This window comes from Nanorana parkeri, unplaced genomic scaffold (genome assembly GCF_000935625.1).
Source record: "Nanorana parkeri isolate BGI_ZX_2015 unplaced genomic scaffold, ASM93562v1 scaffold3700, whole genome shotgun sequence".
NCBI classification, from domain to species: domain Eukaryota; kingdom Metazoa; phylum Chordata; class Amphibia; order Anura; family Dicroglossidae; genus Nanorana; species Nanorana parkeri.
Window position 1 is genome coordinate 27,429 of NW_017309968.1, and position 8,609 is coordinate 36,037.

General features: G+C 45.7%; 1 pseudogene; it reads right to left on the minus strand.

Annotated features, from left to right (window-relative positions):
* The window catches only part of LOC108803409, a 25,730-nt pseudogene extending 17,617 nt beyond the window's left edge, over positions 1-8,113 (minus strand).
* Positions 8,114-8,609: the final 496 nt, after the last annotated feature.

The following is an 8,609-nucleotide window of genomic DNA, read 5'->3' on the forward strand; positions in this document are numbered from 1 at the left end:
TTTTTTTCTTAATGTTTTTGCATATATCTACTGCTTGCTAGCTGATCTATATATACACCTCTTGCTAGCAGTAGATATACAGTATGCAAAAAAACGCAAGGTTTAAATTGTCCTTTAAGGGGACATTTTCACTTTCCACTGATCAGCCATGTAAGGAGCATTCTTCACACTGACCGCCAGAATAATGGCGCCCCTCTACACTGTTCACCGACCTCTGCACTCTGTTACACTGATCAGCCATGTAAGGAGCATTCTTCACACTGACCGCCAGAATAATGGCGCCCCTCTACACTGTTCACCGACCTCTGCACTCTGTTACATACTCTTGATCCCTGTGGTGCCCTGACAACAATGTATACTGCTCTGCCAGGCTGATGCCAGAAAGACATTGTGAAAGAAACCACATGTTTCATAAAAGGTGAGGTATAAAATGTCAGGTATATAATGGCAATCAGAGGTAATACATAGGTGTGTTGTAAGGAGAACAATAACATTCAAAAACAATAACAATAAGAACAAGAACTTAGCAATAAACATTGCAATAACATAGTTCGAAAAGTGTGCACAAAATAAACTTCAGCTTAGAGATCCTGATATGTGGTAGAGGCGCCACTTAGTGGGCTTGAAAGGACTCATGTGAGTCTAATGCAGGAAAAGCTCAGTGCACAGACCAGTCCATCGGCACATGCTGTGGGGTCTTACGTTGCACTGTAGGAGCAGCTATGGAGATTGTGAGGCCCCAGGAGTGGAACATATCTATGCCATCCAGAGGTGTCAGGATAGGGATGATTTTATTTTGATATGTAACCAGTAATTTGATAGGGAAGCCCCATTTGTATAAGAACTTGTTCATACATATATTTAGAGCAAATTCCCTCCTTTTTGATGCGGTGGCTGCTGATATATCGGAGTAGAGTGAGATGTGAGAATAGGGGTCAGACAGGCTGGCTGTTTCGTCAGAGCCGGGAGTCTCTCTTTTACATGGTAGTAGTGCAGCCTAGCAATGACATCCCTGGGTATGGAGGCAGGGAGGTGCCGTGGTTTATGCAGCCGGTGAGCTCTGTCAATGAGCAGCTCTGATGCAGGGAAAATAGGTAGCAGGGACTTCAGCATTTGTTGTAAGAAGACATGTAATTCAGCAGGGCTGACAGACTCAGGGATCCTCCTGAATTTAATATTATTCCTCCTGGACCGGTCTTCAAGGTCTGATATCTTATCCTGGAGCTGTTGAAGAATATGTTGTTGATCAGAGTAGGCATCCACCATGCTATTATATGCTGACGCATAGTCACTCATTCTGGCTTCAATGTGATCTGTACGTCCCCCTATCTCATTAACTTGAGATTGCAGGGAAGTGAAGGAAGTTTTGAAATCATGTTGAAGTTCGGATCTAAGTGACAGGAGCATACGTTTGATGCTGGCTTCAGAGGCAGGGTTGTTAGAGATTGGAACATCTTCTAACAGGGCCAGATGTTCAGGGGGGCCCTGAGAGGGGGGGCCTGTGAGAGTGTGCTGGTTTGATTTTTTTTTTTACTCACAGGTTTCTTGGTTTGTGGAGAGCTCAGAGGAGAGCTAGCTGGCCTCTTGGAAAGGTCCTTTGACTGCAGAGGTGAAGTGCTGTTGTTGTCATCCATGTCAGAGTCCTGGCTGCCACTGTGTAAAGACCGGATCTGTGTGAGAGAGACACAGGAGCTGCACCTGCGCCATCTTGTCTCCCTGCTGTACTGTGAGGAGGATAGTAGTCTGTGAGCCTGCGAGGTCCTTTCTGCTTATTCTTTTCCTTTGTAGCACCCTGCTAAAAGGAGTGCTAAAATATATCTGTAGTCTATGTTCAGTTCAACTGTGACAGAACAATCTGTGAAGCTGTGTCTGCTAGTGGGTGGGTGTGTTACCACACAGGGCAGAACAGCCAATGAAGATTGCTTTGGTCATTTATATCTCCCAGCCAATCACTGTAGGACAGTAGCAGTGATGCATGCTGGGAGAGGATATAAATGCTGAGTGTGGCTGATGAAACAGTCTCTTCCCTCCCCCAAGGCCCTCCTGGTGGCTGGATGCCTGCTGCTGAAGAGACAGAATGGACTAGGCCTAAGCCTGGGGTCTAGGCCTGGACACTGGGGCCTGAGCCTGGAGGCCCAGTGGTCAGCCACTTGTGTTGGAGTTGAACCTGAACAAGAACCTTGACAGTACTGCTTGCCAGAAATTCTCCACACAGATTGCCGGTACGGCTTAAAGGTCCAAGTCTGTGTTGGCAGCAGTTACTATGCTCTGTTTCAAGTACTAGGAGTCTACCTTCATCCTGGATGGGCCTGACCCTCTCCCTCTCTCCCTGGAGTTAAGAAATAAAAGAGAATCATCTTGGAGCTATTGTCTGGACTTCAATCTGTCGGTAACCACTGGAAGTGCTTTTGGGGCAGCCATGTGTTTTAATAATCCCTAGACAGGCTATTGGAAAACCCGATCATTCAGCGGCTCCTTTGGGGGTGAGCGCTACACCTTAAACATGCTAATCAATGCAGCAGGGAGTAGAACAGGCAGGTTAGGGGATCTGAAGTTGCGTGTGTGGCTGCCATGAGTTGCTTACAGAGGGATCTCATTGGGAGCCTCAGATCATGCAGCCATGTCTGTCTGTGGTCAAGCCACGCCCCCTCTAATCAGCATTGTATCCCCATTTTATCCATGCCAAACGTCAATAAAAGCAAATGTGAAATACCTTGTCACAATGACGTGATGTACATCTGCACACAATTTGTCTTCTGGTCTGGATCTCTCATAGAGCCAAAGTAAACATTGAAGGTGAAAAACAAGATATATTGTTTATTTAGTTCATTTCATGACTTAATCATTTACATGAAGAGGATCTACAAATGAATAACATGACTGTTCCAATCATTCTGCTGCTATAATTATGTTGATGGCAAAAGAAGCACCAAAAATACAATTTATATGTAAGTAGCTTTGGAAAGGAGGTGGAAACCTAAAAACATTTAACTCTGGTTGTTCTAGGAGTGGCCATCTAAAATGTTTATGACCCTCTACTGACAATAGGCAGGAGCTATAGCATAAGCTTTGCACTCGGGAGAGCTTACAATAAACACTTCCCGAGTCTCATTTCTTCTAAGTTGATTCCACTCAATTTGTCCACCATATAGAAATGATTTATGCTCAGTATCTATGCATCTTTCTCTTCTCTTTTGAACCTTCAAACCTCACCTTTCCCTAGCTACCCAAGATGCCCAGATACCCCTGGGACATCTGTATGCTTTATATTCATTTTAATATTGTTTGATTTAATTAATATTATAACTTTCAATTGGAAACCGTACATTGGCAATCTTCCAAGTACACCTTCTTTAGCTGAAAATAAGATCTATTCAGCATTGCAATTAATGAGAAGAAATATAGTTATTTTGTCAACATCTGACCATTAACATTCAAGAATAGCTCATATTAGACTTATTATTGTTACACTTAGGGGTCTATTCACAAAGCTGCCGAAGAATCAGGCCGTAGCTTCGGCCGATCCTTCGGCTGGCTTCGGCCCCAGGACCCCTTCGGTTCAGGAGAACCGAATGTATATACACATACAGATATATATCTATATATATATTTCCTGGCCATATCCATATCCATGGCAGCGCTGACAAATGGGTTAGCTCCTATTTCCTCTAGGTAACAGGAACAAAAAAGGGTTAAAGACCAACCCCCTTTAGCCCTATATAAGCCCCTCCTTTACCAGAGTTCCCTGTCTTTTTTTGTTCCTGTCCCCCTAGGACAGGTAGTTCTAGTGCTTTCCTTTATGAGGAGAGGTTTTGTTTTTTTTTGTTTGTTTGTTTTTCCCTTAAAACAAGGTCATTTGATGCAGGGGAATTCAGCCTCTCTCCCCTGCGAGACTCTCAAGTCTGGGCCCCGGGTTAGGGTGTCCCCTTGAGGAGGTTGAAGGACGTCCCCAGTACCTGCAAGAGGCCAGCGGTGACCCAAGGGGTAGGGGCCATGGTATGGGAGCCGTGGACTTCAGCGGACACAGGTAGGCTCTGGTGGCAATGGATGTCTTGCCTGTCCCAGCAGGCACTGTATGCTTCCCTGTTTGGGCAGGGGGGTCCCTCGCTCTGCCGACCGACCTCGCTCTGCTGACCGACCTCTCTCTCTCGGCTTGTTGGCGCCGAACAGATAGGGCAGATAGGAATGGGCATTCGCGGCTTCACCGCTCCTTTGCGCATGCGCGAACGGGGGCCGTGACGTCATCCCGGCTCCGATTTTCGGCGCGAAATTCAAAAAAAGTAAATGAGTTTTTCCTATTTAAACCTGGGGATTCAGTCTCGGCGGTCGCATCCCTTCCTAAGACACCATGGACAGCGGTTCCTCACCACGTAAGTCCAGATCAAGAGAGCCTAGGTGAGATTTCCAATATTTGCATATGGAAAAAAAAAAAAAAAGAGTGCTTTTTTTATTTGTTTTTCAAGGCTGATCCAATAGATTTTTTATTTTGATTTTAGCCGGGTGGAGTTACAGTCCTCCGCATCTTTGGGGAAAAAGTAGGGCAAGTCGGACAGATGCCGTGCTTCTGATGACAAAGCAAGGGTTCCCATTGGGGTACGTTCCATGGGTGACCATTACTACGGATGCCAGCGGATTAGCCTGGGGAGCCCACCTGGACTGACAATATGCCCAGGGGCTATGGCCTCATCAGTGGAGGAACAGATCGTCGAATCTTCTGGAGCTGAAGGCGGTGTTCCAAGCGCTTCTTGTCTTCCAGGACCAGGTTCGGGGCAGATGGATCAAGATCATGGTGGACAATGTCACCGTGGTGGCCTATCTGAATCATCAAGGGGGTACGAGGAGCCCCAGTATGATGAAAATCCTGTCTCCATTGATGGAGTGGGCAGTGCAGACGGTGATGGGATTGAAGGCGGTCTACTTGCCAGGGCCCGAGAACCAAATTGCGGACTATTTGAGCAGGACCCAGGTAGACCCAACGGAATGGGTTCTGTCGAAAGATGTGTTCAACAAGCTGGTCAAGAATTGGGGCAGCCCAGAGATGGATCTCATGGCCTCTCGCTTCAATTGCCAAGTCAGGAGATTCCTGTCGAGAAGATTTGAATGGGAGGCGGAAGGGCAGGATGTTCTGTTCCACCCGTGGAATTGCACACTGGCATATGTTTTCCCTCCTTTCTCGATGGTCATGCCGGTTCTACAGAGAGGGAGAGAGTTACGGTCATTGCCATTATACCATAGTGGCCTCGACGACCATGGTTTCCTCTCCTGCTTTCTCTGAGCATTCGGACTCCGTGGACTCTTCTTGCATTGGCGGACCTCCTGTCTCAGGGTCCGGTGTTGCACCCGAACCCCCAGAGGCTTCAACTGACGGCATGGTTGTTGCAAGGGAGAGATTAAGGAGGTCGGGGTTTTCACAGTCCGTCATCAATACGCTCGAGATCCATAATGCATCATACTGTCGAGTGTGGTCCGTTTTTTCCTCCTGGTCCAAAGGTAATAATGTCGATCCAGCCCAACGTTCTTCAAATATGCTGCTGGATTTTCTGCAATCAGGTCTGGATAAGGCTTTGAGTCTGAATTCACTTAAAGTACAAGTGTCAGCTATCTCCGCGATCACCGGATCCAAATATCGCTAGGTTTCTGAAAGCTATGGGCAAAGTCAATCCTCCAAAGGAGGCCTCTCTACCCGTCTTGGGATCTTCCTCTGGTTTTGGCACAACTTGCGGAGCCCCCCTTTGAACCGATGGAGGCAGTTCCTCTGCAATTGCTGTCTTACAAAACGGTTACCTTGGTGGCGTTAGCCTCAGGTAGGAGGGTTTCTGAACTCCAGGCTTGCGGTTGTGAGCAACCCTTCCTTATCTTTCATGAGGATAGGGTAATTTTGAGGACAGTACCGGATTTCTTGCCAAATGTCCATTTCAATTTTCATATGAATCAGGATATCGTCTTGCCCGTTCTCAATTGTCAAGGGCCAGACAGATGTCTGGATTTAGTCAGATGTTTGCACATTTATGTGGAGCGATGCAGTCCATGGAGGAAATCCAACAGATTGTTTATTATTCCAGGGGGGCGAAGAAAGGATTCGCTGCAACTAAAGCCACTTTGAGCAGATGGATTGTTTCTACCATCATAAACGCCTATCAGGCGGCAGGATTGTCTCCACCAGAGGGCATCAAGGCTCACTCCACTAGGGCTATGGCCTCTTCATGGGCATCTGCGGCTGGGGTGTCGGCGGACCAGATATGCAGAGCAGCTACATGGGCTTCCAAGTCGATCTTTGTTAAACATTACCGATTAGACGTCAGAGCTGCTGTTAATGACCAGTTTGGCAGGAGCGTGTTGCTCACTTGCCATTAAGTCGCTGAAATTAAAAGATTTTTTTGCATCCATTATAGTTGTTTGGTTCTTTTTTCTTTGTCCCCACCCTTCTATGGCTTGGGTATTCCCCATTTGTCAGCGGTGTCATGGATATGGCCAGGAAAACGGAAAATGTATTCATACTTACCGTAATTTTCTTTTCCTGGTTATACTCCATGGCAGCGCTGGGCTCCCACCCTATGGGACAGTTTAGCTTGGTACTAGACAGGGAACTCAGGTAAAGGAGGGGCTTATATAGGGCTAAAGGAGGTTGGTCTTTAACCCTTTTTTGTTCCTGTTACCTAGGGGAAATAGGAGCTAACCCATTTGTCAGCGCTGCCATGGAGTATAACCAGGAAAAGAAAATTACGGTAAGTATGAATACATTTTCCGTTATACACACACACACACATACACATACATACACTGAGTGGCCAGATTATTATGACCACCCCATCAGTACTTCGTTGGGCCGCCTCGTGACTCCAGGAGATGTTGAAAGGTTATGCAAGGAATCGGACACCGCACTGTTGCCCTTATGTTGTCTTGTACCAGTCTTGCCACTCTCCGCTCTGCCCTAACATGGACTAGTCGCTGACGGCCACAATTCGCACGTTCAGACCCAGATTTTCGGCTGACAGTCCAGTCTTTAAACACTTTCACAATGAGCTCCTCTTGAACATTTAACAAATTCTGCTGTTTTGTTGATACTCACTCCATGGCTCGCGCCAAATATTATCCCACGTGCAAAGGCTGTTCAATCGCGTTGTTTACCCATATCTTCAGAAAAAAATCACTTCTACTTTCGTGGTAAACAACCTGCTTCCCTATTTATAATGATCTGGCCCTCTAGCAACTTCAGCGCCAAATTATAGCTAATTTGCCAACAAACGTCAGGTGGTCATAATAAACTGGCCACTCAGTGTATATTCATAGGATTTTTCAGACACACACAGGTAACCCAGGAAATTTGCAAACCTCAGGTTTTCTAGATGGTTTGATCTCACTCATGGATAAATTCAGTTGTTAAACTAAACATGTAAACAGAAAAAAAACAGATTTTTCTGACAATGAGATGGTATCTTCTATTGTGAGAAGCTAGATTTCTTACAATGGGATATACAGGTGTTTTGTGGGGGTTTTTTTTATCAGGAAGCTGGGACGCAAGTCATGAAAAGTAAGCTTCACTTGTTCATGACCAATCAGGAACCCGGGAGGTTGGTCATTGAGTGCTGCCCAGCTTCCTGATTGGTTAGGAAGCCAGGCTGCCTAGCAACAAGTGAAGCCGGCTTCCTAGCCAATCTGGAAGTCGGGAAACTGGTAATAACCCACCAACCTGCTTCCTGATTGGAAAGTAAGCCGGCTCCATGCTCCCTTGACACTTGCAGTCAGAGGGCGATCTCCCTTTGATCGGAAGTTCCGGTATCGGAGGTAAGTATCGGACCATTTGGGTGAGTACTCAGTATCTGTACTGATACTAGTATTGGTATTGGTGCATCCCTAGTAGTTTCATTTGCTAACACTCCTAATAATTCAGCCTCTCTGTTAAATTAGCACATAGGAGGTTATAAAAGAATGTAAACCGAAGTTACCGTGTCCTTTGGTAATTTCTTGGAATATGGGGATGTCAGGTCTCTCAGCAAACTCGTCGGCATGGTTGACCAGAGCATCTTTCACCGTCTCATAGCCACACAGGATAACCATCTTTTGTGTCCCTATTTGTACGCTGAACACTGACCCATATTTCTTAGCCAGCTGCAAATGATACAAACATTCCAATTATATTGAGTTTATAATTCAAAATAAGTGAGTTAATGAATGCATCACCAATATGCCATCTGATTGGCAAAACTGAAAATGTTGCTGCAAATCAGGGTTCTCCAAGATACATCAATATAATTACTAACATAGTGGCCAACTCTCTTTGTGACATCTCAAGGACAACTCAAGGACTTCCCCAGGTCACTTTTTTTATTATAGAAAATGTTAGAAGATTACACCACTGTCAGGACGGGATGCAGATACTTTTGGTCTTTCCCATAAGGCAAGTGTGCTTACCAGTACAGGGATGACCATAAAAACTTTTTTTTTTCCTTCTCTTTTGTAAAACAGCTGTGTGAAAAGCAGTAAAACAATCAGTGCCATCTGTTCATCCGTGGAAAAGTCCCGTTATTGTCTATTTAAAGCACGACAGCAGCACCCGGGCAAAACATGGCCGAAATGAGTCAAAATGTGTAGCAAATGTGTTGCTCACA